The sequence below is a fragment of the Mandrillus leucophaeus genome, unplaced genomic scaffold (assembly GCF_000951045.1).
Source record: "Mandrillus leucophaeus isolate KB7577 unplaced genomic scaffold, Mleu.le_1.0 Scaffold1225, whole genome shotgun sequence".
Lineage (NCBI taxonomy): Eukaryota > Metazoa > Chordata > Mammalia > Primates > Cercopithecidae > Mandrillus > Mandrillus leucophaeus.
The window spans coordinates 442,925-458,778 of NW_012100599.1; the positions used below are offsets into that span (position 1 = coordinate 442,925).

Consider the following 15,854-nt stretch of genomic DNA (forward strand, 5'->3'; position numbering starts at 1 on the left):
ATAAATAAAATTCTGATGCATGTCCAAATATCTGTCCTACTCATCATTGTTAGTATAGACATTTTTTGCTACTATGCTACAAAGCTTTTTTTTTTTTTTTTTTTTTTTTTTGAGACTGGGTCTTGCTCTGTCACACAAGCTGAAGTGGGTGGTGATGTGATCTCGGCTCCTTGCAACCTCTACCTCCTGAGATCAGGTGCTCCTCCTGCCTCAGCTTCCCAAGTAACTGGGACTACGGGTGCGTGCCACCATACCCGGCTAATTTTTGTATTTTTAGTAGAGTCAGGGTTTCACCATGTTGGCCAGGCTGGTCTCAAACACCTAACCTCAAGTGATCCACCTGCTTCAGCCTCCCAAAGTGCTGCAATTACAGGTATGAGCCACCCCGCCCATCAAAGTCTTAATAATATTTCAAGATGGCATCATAGTTCATTAAGTTGATATGTCATAATTAAACAATTCCCATCCTGTTGGACATATAGTTTGTTTCTAAAATTTCCTCTGCTGTAGATGACATGATACTAGTTTTCTTCATGAAGATAGCTTTTTTATTTCCTAAGGTATTGTTTTCTGAAGCTAAATTTTTTCAAGAGTGGATTTAGAGGGTCCAAGTTCACTTTTGTTGTTTATGCAATTATCTTCATGGGTTTGCTTCCCTGAGAGATGGTGAGTGCTTTTTCTACTTTTTTATGTGGTTAATTTTCAAAACTCTAATCTGGATTCAGGACTTCACATAGTGCTGATTTGACTGACCAAATCTGATGACTGTAGCAGTCCCAGCAGAACACAGAATTCACCCCATTGGTTCAAATGAAGAGGACGTCCTGAAGGGCTATACTCACAGAAGTGTGTGCAGGGTTAAAGAGCAAACAAGGGACTCCAACAGCGGAAAGTCACATCCAGCTCTGGGCTGAAGGGATGAGAGAGGCGTATAGTGTTTCCTGAGGGCTCGTGGCCAGCCCTGGGCTGAAGGGGTGGTGGAAGGAAGTAATGTTGTATGAGCACTTAGAGCTGCAGCCATGGAGAAGTAGGACCTGCTGGCCCCGGGGCTGTAGGAGGACAGAGCTTTCACCAGAGATGCTGCAGTGAAGCACCTGAGCAGTGGGAGAGAATTTGAGGCCAACCTCCCATTCCTCTCTCCCTCCAGTCTCATGCTAGTGCCTCCCACTGGCAGGAGGACCCAACCAAAAGTCACCTGGCACGGGACCCTGGGTGGTGCTGCCTTCAGGAGTCACCCTCCTGGAACACAGAGCAGGGCCAATAATGGATTCAGTGCTGGTGGAGGTGAAGGGGCAAATGGAAAAACCCCCAACGAGAAAGAAACAGACCAAAGCAAACTATCACCATAATTGTGGAGGTTTGTTTCAGTAGCAGCACTGGGGACCCATTTAGTGGAATCTCAAGCATGGTTTGTGTTTCACACACCTCTGGACTGCGAGCTTCCAGAAAGGCCTTAAATAGTGCATCCCTTTTACCATGAAAACTGCGTCACAGTGGGAGAGCTGGGGGCTCCCGAAAGAGCACTCAGCACTGCCAAGTTCGTGTCACAAGTCTGTGGACGCCGTGCTCGCTCTGTGGCCATGTTTCTAGTCATCTTGCCTTAGCTCTGATTTTATTCTTTATAATAGCTGTCTCAGTTCTGCTCCAGCTCCTAACTCAGTGCCTCCAGGTTTTGATGGAAACATGTTTCTCATTTCTTTTTTTCTTTTTTGAAAAAAAATATTTTTTTTCTTTCTTACTTTTTTTTTTTTTTTTTTTTGAGACGGAGTCTCGCTCTGTCGCCCAGGCTGGAGTGCAGTGGCGTGATCTCAGCTCACTGCAAGCTCCGCCTCCCGGGTTCACGCCATTCTCCTGCCTCAGCCTCCCGAGCAGCTGGGACTACAGGTGCCCGCCACCTCGCCCGGCTAGTTTTTTGGATTTTTTAATAGAGACGGGGTTTCACCGTGTTAGCCAGGATGGTCTCGATCTTCTGACCTCGTGATCCGCGCGTCTCGGCCTCCCGAAGTGCTGGGATTACAGGCTTGAGCCACCGCGCCCGGCCTTTTTTTAATACTTTAAGTTCTAGGGTACATGTGAACAACGTGCGGGTTTGTTATATATGTATACATGTGCCATGTTGGTGTGCTGCGCCCATTAACTCGTTATTTACATTAGGTCTATCTCCTAATGCTATCCCTCCCCCCACCAACCCTCCCACAGGCCCTGGTGTGTGATGTTCCCCACCCTGTGTCCAAGTGTTCTCATTGTTCAACTCCCACCTATGAGTGAGAGCACGTTTCTCATTTCAGTACATACTCAGGGCAGCTTGTCTGTGTAACCACATCGCCAGACAGCATTCCACAGGGCAGTTTCTCACTTTGGGGGCTGAGGGCCTCTGAACATTTATGGACTTCGGGGATTTGTGAGTCCTCTATACACATTTTCACATGTTGCTTTTATTTGGATGGCAACAAGAATTTAAGGTAGGCATTTTCTGGATCATTTGGAGGACTACCTTATAACTGAGTACTGTGACATGGTTTCAGTGCCTGCACCTATGTTAGGTTTGTGTTCAAATTAGTGTCAAGCAGGACCACTTTCAATGTGGAGTGTTCTTAAGAAAAAATCATGGTACATTTAATTTGATCCCAAAGCACTGTTTACATTCAGAGAGCAAATGCCCATACAGCAGGCTGATGAAGAAAGGTTTCACAGTAGTTCCAGAAGGGAAGGTGGCAGGAGAATTCAGTCATCACATGGAACAGGAAGTAAATGCTTGCTGAGCTCCGGAGAATCCGTACCACAGTGATCAGTACCGTACGGCTCCTCATTTGGGCAGCAGTGTGGTTTCAGCAGAACATCATCCAGCATGTTAAATTAATGCTTTTAACTTGAATGCTATTGGCTTTATGGTTTCGGTTGTCTTTATTTATGCATGTTCTGTGGTGTGGGTAGATGAAGGGTAGTATGTCTAAGGATTTTGGACTTGAGTTTATGTTGGTTGTTTTCTAAGTAACACCCTAATAATGATAATTAGAGTTAACATTATGAGACTTCAAGAGAAGATGTTTAAAAAAAAGATATGTACATGACTAAAGGTGGACAATTACTATGTGGAGGAAAGGGCATTAAACTGGTAATCTTGGCCTTTATGTCCTCCTCGTGAGAAAAGGGAAGAAAAGAGAAGGGAGGGAGGAAGAAAAGAACTATTTAAAAATGCTGTACACACGGGTAATCCCAGCACTTTGGGAGGCTGAGGCAGGCAGATCACAAGGTCAAGAGATCGAGAACATCCTGGCCAACATGGTGAAACCCTGTCTCTACTAAAAATACAAAAATTAACTGGGTGTGGTGGCCCGCATTCCCAGCTACTCATTCTGGAGGCTGAGGCAGGAAAATTGCTTGAACCCGGGAGGCAGAGGTTGCAGTGAGCTGAGATTGCGCCACTGCACTCCAGCCTGGCCGACAGAGACAGACCTCGTCTCTAAATAAATAAATAAATAAATAAATAAATAAATAATAAATGCTGTAAAAACCCACAATTCTTCACCCCAAGAATTCATGAAGTTTTGGATGATTTAGTAGCACATATTTAGGAAATGTAATACTCACCTGATGTTATCCAAGAAGGCACCACGGGCTCCTTTGCTGTATGCTTTTCTAGTTAAGGACCCACTCCTATGGAATCCAAGGGCCATTCTTCCTGTTTTTACCATAACCAAACAGCATACTGAACTCTCATAAATATTTACTCACTAAGTTTTCTGAAGTACTAATTCCCTTTGTTGAAAATATTAAAGAATGTCTTGTCTTTTTAATTCCTCACTGCACTAACCCCTCCAAGAATATGGCTTATGAATACAACACTTCTTGGAGGATGCCAATATATAGTCCTTTTGGGGGCTGAGACCAGCTACCTTGTAATTATCAGTGACAGTTTTTCCGCTGGGCAGAGAACATTGTCTCCTCTTTGCGTATAGCAGATAATTGTTATCAATGCTCAGGGCAATTATGTGCATGTGGGAAACCCAGGTAATGGTGTGTTTGGTGGTAAGTGCATGGTCTGTTTTTTTGGCAGGGGTTCTGAAACCCATGATGTTAAGTGGGCATCACACGATACCATGAACAAGTGTGCATGTTGGAGTAGCTCAGCATTCTTAACTAGAGTTGTCCTTAGCAACCCACAAGCATAGCATCACTTCTAACAGTTCTGAAATTGCATTAGCCGGGCAACTATTAGCTGTTATTGCCACTGTTCACTAATTCCTCTAATGGAGTTCATCAGAAATAGAGCCCCATGAAAATATTAGATAGTTCATAAATAATTTGGAAGTGGCACTTAAATGTGTTACACATTTTCTCCTCGGCCAACTGACCTTTCTACTTGCTTGCTTTAGGATTACATAAAAAGGAGCCTGAATTCCACAAGTTAGGGTTCCAATTGCAGTGTTGCTCTTCCCCAACTCTTTTCCCACCTCCTGCTCCCTGTACCAGCCCCACTGTCCAACTTGTCAGGGAACATGATGAAGAAATGGCCACAAGAAGCTTCTGTAGGTCATTTTCCTAGAGCCCAGCCTTTAGGTAGACCCAGGCTCAGCAACCAGGTTACAAAGAAGCCTTTGAAGGATGGTCTTTCTGTGATTTATTATTTTCTAAGAAGAAAGTTCATGTAGGTCGTTGTGGTCAGACTGTGTCTAGCAGAAAAATTCCAGGAGGAAATTGGGTTCTCCCAGTGAAACAGAAACTTTTCGTGTTGCCTCATTTCCGCCATCCTAATCCTCTGGATTGGTAAAACCCAGGAACTCAAACACATCTTACCTCCCAGTCAGTGCTGTAACTTCACAAATCACTAATCACCAAGCCTGTTTGCCAAAGTCAAACAACACCTAGCCCGGACAAAGCCCTTCACAAACAAAGCCACACCTGCCCTACAAGTTAGGATAAGTAGATTACTCTCTAGACACAGCTGAAAGTTTAAGCTGCCAAAACACTCTTCCCTCCTCCTGGAGGATTTTCTTTGCTCTAAGTCCCTCTTCCACCCAGGGAAGCCACCCTGCCTCCAGGGGCCATGGGATTCCTCTGGAGAGTTTAATTCTGTCTGGAAACCAGTCAACCTCTTCCCCATCACAAGTGTGGAGGGCAGGCTTGGCTGGGATGGATTAGGTTAGGAGGGAAAGTGGTGAGGAAGTCCTGGCTGGAGATCTTGGCAGATTAGGGCTGTGATACCATTTTCTCCCACTGTGAATAAAGTTGCTATCCTAACCCCATTTCCAAACAACTCAGACATCTTAGAGTACTTTCCAAACAACTCAGACATCTTAGAGTACTTTAACTCCAATCACTCTCTCTTGAATTATATGCTATTGTTGTCCGATATTTTAGTTCTGACTTCTTTTACCACCACAGTATAGATATCTTTTGTTTTACAGAGACAGTTTAAAAATACTCATTTAAAATTACCTACCTATATACCAACTTTTCTGCTCCTTGACATTCCTTATCTCCTCCTTGCTAAAGTAAGGTATTTAGAAATTCTCGTGAAGTTTTGTTGATAGTAAACTCTCTCTGTTTTTGTTTATCAGAAAATATATTTCTCATTCTTAAAAAATTTATTCATTGGGTGTTCTAGTTAAGACTTATTTTCTCCTACCACTTTGAAGATAACTACTGTCAGTTTATAGGTAAATAAGTACAACTGACCCTTGAACTTGAGAAGAGATGCTTAAACTCTTCATAATTAAACAAATGCAAGTGAAAATGAAAAGAAGATAACTACTATCTTCTGACTTCAGTTGTGGCTGTTGAGAAATTAACTGTCAGTCTAATTGCTGACCTCTTTCTGGCTGCCTTCATAATATTGTGGTTGCTTTTGGTATTCTGTAGTATCATTTCAATGTCTCTAGATGTGGAATATAGCTGACTCTTGGACAATGGTGGGGTTAGGGGTGCTGACCCCTCTGCATGGTTGAAAAATCCATGTATAATTTCTGACTCCCCTAAAACTTAACTGCTTAATAGCCTACTGTTGGCCAGAAGCCTTACCAATAAAATAAACAATGAATCCATACTTATTTTGTATATGTACTATATGTTGTATTCTTACAATAAAGTAAGCCAGAGAAAAGAAAAAACTATTACAAAAATCATAAGGAAGAAAAAATATATTTACCATTGATTAAGTGAAATATACAGATAAAGGTCCTCATCCTTATCTTTACATTGAATCAGCTGAGGAGGAGAAGAAAGAGGAGGGGTCAGTCTTACATCTCAAGGGTGACAGAGGCAGAAGAAAATCCACGTATAAGTGCATCCACGCAGTTCAAACCTGTGTCGTTCAAGGGTCAACTGTACTTTTGATTTCTTCTGCTTGGGATATAGTGTGTTTCTGCATCCTTGGATTGGTGTCTTTCACCAGTTCTAGAAAAACCCTGGCCATTGTGTCACAAAATTGCCTCTCCTCCATTCTCTATTCTCTCCTTCTAGGACGTCCATTAGGCTTGTGTTCAACCTTCTTCTTCTGTGCTTCATGCCTCTTAATAGCCTTTTAATAATTCCCATCTCTTTATCTTTCTGTCTGTACTGCATTCTGGTTATTTTTTTTCACAAGCCTTGTCAGGTCAGTAATTCTCTATTCAGCTATATAAATCTGTGGTTTAGTCCATCCACTGAGTTTTCAGTTTTAATGATTTTATACTGTTGTTGTTTTGTAATTCTCTTTGGCTAGTTTGCAGATCTTTCTGGTTATTTTCTTAAAGTCTCTTTTTGTTTGTTCATTTTGATATTTCATATTTTATTATATGAAATATTTTTTATATAGTAATATTATTTGTCTGAGAATACTAGTTATTTGGTAATTGAGGGTGTAATTCTGTTGTTTATCATTTATGCCAACTCTCATTTTCATTGTTTTGTTTTCTTGTGTTTTGAGAAATTATTTGTGTGAGCTTATATTTGGTAAAATTTAGTAATATTGAGGGCTCAAACTGAGAACTTTCCTCCAGAGAAGATTTAAATTTCTTGTGTCCTGGAACTTGGGATCAGGACTGATCTGGGACTGCATTCGTAACCTTTAAGGATCTTGACTTATTGCCCAAGTCTCAGGTTCAGCTGCCCCACCATGCGAGGGTCCCATTGCTCAGTCTCTGGTTCGAGAGGTCTTAGCAGCACCTGCTCCCAGGGCAACCCTGACTTGGTGTATGCTTGCCACTTACTATTTTGATTTTATATTTCCTTCCTTTCCTCCTGTCTTCCTTGTATGTATGTATGTATGTATGTGTATATCTATGTACTTTCTTGGGACATTGTCTTTAATTTTTTGGTGGTCATAAATGTATTATAAGATTGTTATAATTACCCAGGATCCCATTATATTGTATCAGGAAGACCTTGCAGAATATGTGCTAGAAGCAGAAAAATGGATCTCTTATAGAATACCCCCAGTTCCTTGTCTCCTTTCAGTTACAGCTAACTTGGGCCTAAGTGTCAAATGAGACCTGGAAGTACTCTACTCTTGGTTTGTGGGGTACAATGGTGCCCTAATACCCAGCACCATTTCACATTCTACCTAATGATCTTCTTTGTTGGACTGATCACCTTGAGGTCATTGGCCAGAGGTATGTCTTCAAAATATAGTACTGCATAGGTAAATGATGATTTTTTTTAAAAAAAGAAACAAATTGGGCCCCATATTTGGGTATTCAACTCCTTTACAAGATATGTTTTCAGCTAACATATATTACTTACATGATTTCTTAAAAGGAAAAATATAACCTATTGCTTCTAAAATCTTTTTGTTTTTTTTCTTCTTGGATATGATGTTGCCATCATTTGCTTCTTGAAAATCAAGCTTGAGTTTAATATTTCCTTTTGTACCTAGTCATATCTATCATGTAATAAACTTTACTGGAATTGAATTGCATTTTCTAGGTGGTTTGACAGAGACCTGGATATGGCATTTAGGGATGTTCCATCAAATAGCATTTTAAATCTCCTGACAGGCCAGTCTTTAATTAGTAGAGCAGATTATTTGGTTCAAATTGTAGATCCAAATCATGGGCTTTAGGGATACTTTATGAAAACTGCTTCCTTGCCCTAGTTCTGATCATTGGCACTGCATCTTTTCCACATTATTGTTGAGCAGTTACTGTAATTAGATGAGAGAGTCTCACAGGATGGAAGGTGGAGATAGAACTGGGTTTTATTTGGTGTTAATCAAGGCAGTCTTTATAGTGTTTTTGTCTCACCTGGATAGAGACTATTGAAAGAAATGTGTAAGGCATTAAGCATTTCGCAATGAATAGTGGTAACACGTCCTTTGAATGTGAATGTTTCCTAAATTTTATCTCTCAAAAAATAAACTTAACAAAACAAGTCAAAATTTCTTAGGGAAATTACAGAGCTTTTGTATCAACAAAATAGCATCAGGATGCGTTGTAGAAGGTTATGTATCTGTTCATTGCTCAGGTGCATAAGAAATACCAGTAAAGAACATATCACCTGCTTTTTCTTTGCTTTTGAGAGACTGCTCTATTTTTTATCTTGCCTAGTGTTCCGATCCCCTTGGTTGTAACCATAAGAATATCTGATGAGAATTATGTAGGCCATCTGCTCTAACTTCACAAATGAGAGAAAAGGAGACTTTATCTGGGGAACCTCATCTCTTTTCTGATGAAAAATGATGAGTAATCCGTGGTTGCTTGAAATGTAATGCTGAGTGGGTGAATAGCAAAGGGCATGTGAGATTTGGGGGGTCGATTGCATGCTTTTTAAAACTCAGCATATATGGCACATCCTTTAAACACAAAAAGGTCCTCTGCTGGTTATCTGCCAGGGATATGCAAGGTAAGAATGACCAAAATCCATATGTTTAGGACAGTTCTTGAAAAAGTCATCTCCTGTAGACTTTTAAGATGCTAATAAGAAAGCAAATAAATGTAAGAGCTCTAGCGGGTAAAGTTGCTTAGGGTATAAATGATTTCAACAAGCTTGGGAATGTACAAAATATAGGAAGCAGGATATTTCTTGAGAGTGTGGCACAAAACACTTTGGACAAGTGCCAGGCCTGGCTACCCTCTGCATATGTGTCCCAACCCATACTTCTTTAGGGAACCCCTCCTCAAACTCTCTATCTGAAAAATCTCATCTTTGGGACGGATGCAGTGAACTCCTTCCTGCTGAAGTATAAGTGACTAATAAGCTTTGTGGGTTTCCTCCTCCTGGTTTATAGCTGGAGATAATCTTTAAGTCAATGGGATGCAGCCTCAGTTGTGTAATAGCCAAGGGTATCTCCTTGGAGGAAGTGGCGAGGAGTTCTAAGTGCTGTTTAGAGTTATAATGCTTTTCCTGTGGTGTATGCAGCATCCCCAGCTGCTGGTGCTATGATGAGGTAGGTGAGACTTATGGTGGACTTTATGCAGACTTCTTGATGGGGCTTTGTAGGCAGAGGAGAGAGCCTGTATAACTCATCTTTGTATTGTTCATTTCTAATTCAATGCCTGGTGCAAGATAGAAACTCTGTAAGTATTGGCTGTTGCATGGAGGTCAGCCTGGGACCTTCCTTCCCAGACACAGGGCCGTGGTATCTGGGAAGGAAGAAAGAGGAGGTATTCACACAGGTGCCTGGACTTCTGCTTCCTCTTCATCCCAGGTCCTCAACTTTGGTCCAGGAGCCTGGGTACTGCAGGCTTTGTGCTCCAATTAAGTGGGTACACCCCCCTCTTTCCTGTAGGCCCCTGAGAGGCCAACTGGACCACAACTCCAAATGGCAGCTTTTCTCCCTCCAACTCTTAAATCTGATTTTCCGAGCCTTGGATTGGTCAGGACACAGAGGGAAGATTTGTTCCCCCGTGAGGCTGTTGCTAAGGACAGTTTGTGCCAATCACCTGGTGTGTCCCCCAGCCTTTGCTCTCAAAATGGCAAATTTCCAGATGTATGACATTTTTATTATTCTAGGGGAAAAAATTCTTTAAATGCCTTTTGAAGGGGAGGAGAAGAGAAGTCACTAGTTTAATTTGGACAGAGTGGTTTGGCTTGGGTCCTATAGCCATATCATAATGAGTCTTTATTTAGGCACACATCCATGGAGTAATTAATCCAGGAGGGGCAGAAGCTGGTTATTTTTCTTAGGTACCTGACAAGTTCTGTTTTATACCTGGTGGTAAAGTTGAAGACGCATGTTCAAAACCAAAAGCTTCTGCATATTACAGAGGGTATCAGGCCTTGTCCCACTAACTTACAACAGAGCTAGATTAAGTGATTTTCTGTGACTGGGGAAAGGAGTATTGACTGCATTCCCCTTCCTAATTCCTGCAGACACTAAAAATGTGTATCCACGCCATCTGTGTCCTGCCAAATATTTCTACCCAAGGACAAGAGGACAGTGTACAAAATCTGGGTCTTTCTTGTACCTGGTTTGTGGTTAGGAAAGGTTATTGAGCCTCAGGACCTCTTTACAATGTGTCCCCAGCCTAAAACCCCCTACTTACTTAAAATCCCTTTATCCCAAATGTCTACAATATCAGTCATAATGATACCTTTTCATGTTCATTTGTTTAGATATGCCACACTTCTGCCTGCTGTTGGCAACCCTCCTGGACTAGGCTGCTCTTGTTAATCACATGGATGTTGTGAGTATTATGTTCACAAGTGGATGTAGAGAAGATAGTTTTATTTAACTATAAATCCTCACCACATGACCTACTCATGCTTAGCAAAAATATATTAAACATTTGTGATCTGGAGTTTCATTAATCTCAGGGATTACACTGCTTGTTCATTGGTTAAATAATGTGGTTTCAGTATCTTCCCCTAATCATATTGACTTTTTATGAAAGAACTTTTGACACAAAGCTGTGTCTCAGAATGTTTTGACGTAAAGGTAGCTGCTGATCTTAATTTGCGATTGTGGATTCATTTCATCTTGTATGCTTTTATGTTATAGGTTTCTTAATGTTGCCAACATGAAAGTGCTTCAGATGGCTTTGAGTCCTAATCTTGTGGTTCTGTTCACTGAAGATAAGCTGCAATTTTTTGATTATTTTATTTTCCTATGGATCGCCAATAGGTCTAAATAACCTCCTTAGTTGTACTGGCAGGACTGAGTAAAAAGACAAAGGATAAGAAAGAGGGAAGGAAAGAAAGGAAAGAAAGAGAGAAAGAATGAGCAAATATGAGAAAGGAAAAGAAGAGGGAAAGAGGAAAGAGAGAATTGTCTTGGGAAGGTGATATAGGCCACTAATTACTTTAGAGCTGCAAGCCTTCTGCACAATAATTTATTTGTAAGCCCAGAGTTAGAAAGGGCCCATCTTCAGAATCCCAAAAGAAATATATATGTGGGCCTGTATGGTTGGTCAGCACCACTTCTCTCCTCCCTAAGTTTAATGATCAAAGGATGGGAAAGTTGTCAGATCGCTTCCTGGATCTTAAGTCAGTCTCTTGTGTGACTGACTTGAAGAGTCACAATGAAAATTTCCTAACATAAAGCGAAGGACATCTGACCAGCAAAGTCTTTGGGAGCTAAAACAGAATGAGAGGCTAGAAAGAATTGATGATGAAAATACTTCTTTCAAAGAGAGAAACATCTCAGAAAAATCCACAGAACCACAGAATCTTAGACAGCACTCTCAGGTGATCATTTTAGTCTTGTCATTTGTGCTTTATTTATGGAGAAACTGAGACCGGGAGAGGGGAAGAGACATGCCAAAGTTAACCCAATATGGAGCTGAGCAAAGCCATGCATCCTGGGTCCCTTTTTATACTGTCATACTCCCTTTTTTAAAAGAAACAATCATAGGCAAGTCAGGGCTGGTTGCATAGAATTAAATGAAATAGGGCAGACAGAATTTATTTCACTGCATGCTTAAAGAAGAGCCGTGCCTAGAATGAAGTTTAGTTTTTTGAGGTTTTGAAAATGTAAATTTTCCAGGGCCATGCCAGATTGCCTGTGTGCAGCAAACAGAAGCAGCATTCTAGATGGAACCCAGGGAGCCTGGGACAGATTTACAAAGGGTTCATGTGGAAATGGACTCACCTTTCATGTACCATGATTCGGTTTCGGTTTGGGCAAAAGGAAAGGGACATAGAAAGGTACATAGGTTACTGACAAGTGGAACATGATTGCTTAGGTCCTTTCTCCAGGGAAGGGGTTAGATGCAGCTCGATTTCTCAATCCCTGGCAACTCTAGTGGGTGTGGGGCCAAAGCCCCACATTCTGGCTCCCTCTCCTTTTCCGCAGATGGAAGTGAAATGAACTCATTGGCAGCTACACACCGAGAAGGAGAAAGGCTTTGAAGCCTTTTTAGAGCTACTTAGCAAGGAGTCTTACTGCTGAAGACTGGGGACAACCTATTTCCATTTTACAGATGTGCAGTTTGTTAACTGTGCTTGGCCCTGCCCCATTAAATTAGCCTTCCACTCTTGGTAGCTTGTTGAATGAATTGCTAGGGCTTTGCTTCATTGCTGCTTGGCAGGCAGTTTAGTAGAACACTTTGGTAGCAAGCACCAACACAGAATACTGAGACTTAGAATGTCTCAAAGTCTGTCCAAAGCCCTCAGCTTCTGGGAACTGATGCTATTATTTATTTACTTATTTTAAAAATTTTTTCTATGGTGCATTTCATTGTAGCAACAGACCAAGAACAATTATGGATCAGGAACTGTAGTGCTTATTTAATTATATTTCAGAGTTTTGTTTTTACTAGGTTCTAGATCTCCAGTGAATTATGTGGCCCACAGCCTCTCATTTCTGTGTACCTCTGGGTTGCTTCCTCTTTAGCCAGACTTAAGATTTAAAGGGCCCACAGACTCATATTCAGGAAATTGAATGTCTTTGGCTAGCGCAATTCTAAACTGCAAAGTGATCTTGGGAAACTGGGGCTCTGTGGTCGATTTAATGAGGTACTAAGACCCAGGAAAGGTACTAAGGCTCTGTGGTCAGTTTAATGAGGTACTAAGATCCAGGAAAGGTACTAAGACCCAGTGGTTATCAATAAAACACTATATTCATTAGTATAGTTTCATTGATAATTAGTGGGTCTTAGTACCTTTCCTTCCTCCCTGTCTTTTGACTTTAGGTGCTGGAAAGGGTGTAGGGTAGCCAGCGTAAATCTGCTTCACTTCAAGATCATAACTAGGCATTGCTATTGATTTCTCCTCCCTTTGGGAATATCTTAGAGAATAGTTTTGGGAACCAGGCAGAGTTGGGCATATTTCAAGAGTATCAGAACCACTAAGTCAAAATGCATTCACATGTCAGTCTGTAAGGTATAATCCTAGATGTATTACTGCAAGATTAGCAGAACTTCTTGGGGCACTTGCTTCAATTGGCTTTGACTTTTTGTAGAGTCCTTTCCTTTGCTAGAATCAGGGAGAAGAGAAGGTTAGAGAATGTTCTTTCTACCTTCATTCAGTGTGCTTCGGTGTCAGTACGGAGATGCACAGAGAGAATGTGTGTGAGCTAAAAGAGTGAAATAAAGAAAATCCATGTAGCAAATATGTATTGAATGCCTACTTGGTGCTAGATGCTGTAGATACAGTAGTGAACAAACCATGGTTCCTGTTCTCTGGGGATATGTTATATTGAGGGGAGAGGAAAGACCAGCAAGCAATATGTTTCTAGTGGTGGCAAGTGCTCTGCAAAAACAAATAAATGAAGGAAGGAAGGGAAGGAAGAAGGAAGGAAGAGTAAGCAAAGCAAGCCAGCAGGGAAGGGGGCTGGGGAATGCTTTAGGTATTATTTTATGAAGTGTGGTTCCGAGAAGGGAACATTGAGCAGAGACCTGAAGAAAGGAGAGAGAGTGAGCCCTGTGTACTTGAGCTGGAGAAGGATCGGGCAGAAGGCTTAATGGGATGGAGTTAGCTTCTCCCTGCACTCTTCTCTGCAGTCACATCTTACTACCTTGGCTGCTTCTGATTTACAAGTTGGCTATTCTCATTTTAACCGTAGTTTTATGAGGTGGCTGCTATTAAATGAGAATTATGCCTAGATTGTACTTTATTAAGGCAGTTGTTGTTGTTGTTAAGCACCAAATTCATTATATTTCAATTACATGGAATTCTGATTCTTTAGAAAGCCACAAAAAAGACTCTAGCCTACTAAACTCTTTATCGCTTCTAAGGTATCTGTACGCCTGGAAAACTATTCCTTGGGGGATGGGAATGCTTACATAAATGTAGAGTTGTTTTACTGCCCCTGCAATTCAGATCACTAGAGAATATTCATCTGAAATAAAAGTAGGTTTGCTTAGGATAGATTTGAATCAATGATATAACTTGAAGCTATGCCAACAACCCCATTCTCTCACAGTATATGATGTGGCAGAGGGAAAAGTTGGTATAAGAGGAGGCAGTGGAATGCAAGAGCTTTGCATTAGCCAAATTTGGAAGCAAGCCAAGATCCGTCCTGAGACCACGTAGTCAATCTGGGTTGTCAATCACTGTCTACCAGCCCAGGGCTACTTGATCAAGATCTTTGGAATTGGTGTGCTGAAATAAAGAGTAGCGAGGCATGCAAGGTTAAGAACATACTATATTCATAAAATAATATTTAAAAACCAAAGTTATTTTAGAATCATGGGAAATATTTACAGGAACCATCTTTGAAGATTACTTGTAGTGCCGGGTGTAGTGGCTTATGCCTGGAATCCCAGCACTTTGGGAGGCTGAGGCAGGTGGATCACTTGAGGTCAGGAGTTCAAGACCAGCCTGGCCAATATGATGAAACCCCATCTCTACTAAAAATACAAAAATTAGTCGGGTGTGGTGATGCACGCCTGTAATCCTAGCTACTTGGGAGGCTGAGGCAGGAGAATCACTTGAACCCGGGAGACGAAGGTTGTAGTGAACCAAGATTGCGCCACTGCTCTCCAGCCTGGGTGACAGAGCAAGACTCTGTCTCAAAAAAAAAAAAAAAAAAAAGATTACTTGTGGTTGTGTCTGATTTTCCCAGGGTCCCTTTGTAATGTCAATTGTCAACTATTTTTTTTTTTTAAGTTTTGAGAATTCCTTTAGGTTAAAAGGCTATTGTTTAATGAGCTTTGTGTGCATATTTAAATATGAGTATGTATGAATAAAGAAATGGGTATTTTTGGCTGGGCACAGTAACTCACGCTTGTAATCCCAGCACTTTGGAAGGCCAAGGTGGGTGGATCACCTGAGGTCAGGAGTTCAAGACCAGCCTGGCCAACATGGTGAAACCCCATCTCTACTAAAAATACAAAAATTAGCTGGGCCTAGTGGTAGGCACCTGTAATCCCCAGCTACTTGGGAGGCTGAGGCAGGAAAATCACGTGAACCTGGGAGGCAAAGGTTGTCGTGAGCCAAGACTGCACCACTGCACTCCAGCCTGGGCAACAAGGGTGAAACTCTGTCTCAAAAATAAAAGTTCGTAGACTAAGTAAATTAGTATGATTTACAGGAATCCAGAAAACTGCTGCTGATGCTTGCTCATTTTGGCAAGAAAGTTTAGCACAGGAAGGGGTTTGGGTATCACAATGGGATAAGGACTAGTTCAACCACACTAGTCCCCTCTTCGCAAATTACTGCTCTGCAGAGCCACTGTTAGGGTCGGGAGTGGGTCCTATTTCTCGGTTTTACTGAGGCAGAAAAAGACTGTCAAACATTGTGTTCACTCAATTCAGGAGCGATAAAGAAAGGCCTAAGTCGTATTTGTGGGATCTGAGTTTAACTCCTGTGACTCTTTTTTCAGCAAGAGCAAACTACTTAACACTTTTTTTTTTGAGATGGAGTGTTGCTCCGTCACCCAGGCTAGAGTGCAGTGGCACAATCTTGACTCACTGCAACCTCTGCCTCCCGGGTTCAAGCAATTCTCCTGCCTCAGCCTCCCAAGTAACTGGGATTACAGGCGCCCACCACTGCAC

General features: G+C 41.5%; 1 protein-coding gene across 1 annotated transcript in view; it reads left to right on the forward strand.

Annotated features, from left to right (window-relative positions):
- Positions 1-15,854, forward strand: part of LYPD6B (LY6/PLAUR domain containing 6B) — a 116,102-nt gene that overhangs the window by 7,494 nt on the left and 92,754 nt on the right. Inside the window, exons 2-3 of the mRNA XM_011971466.1 lie at positions 10,534-10,604; positions 10,919-10,992. The gene's annotated coding sequence lies outside the window, so the exon portion shown is untranslated. The remainder of the gene's footprint in view (positions 1-10,533; positions 10,605-10,918; positions 10,993-15,854) is intronic.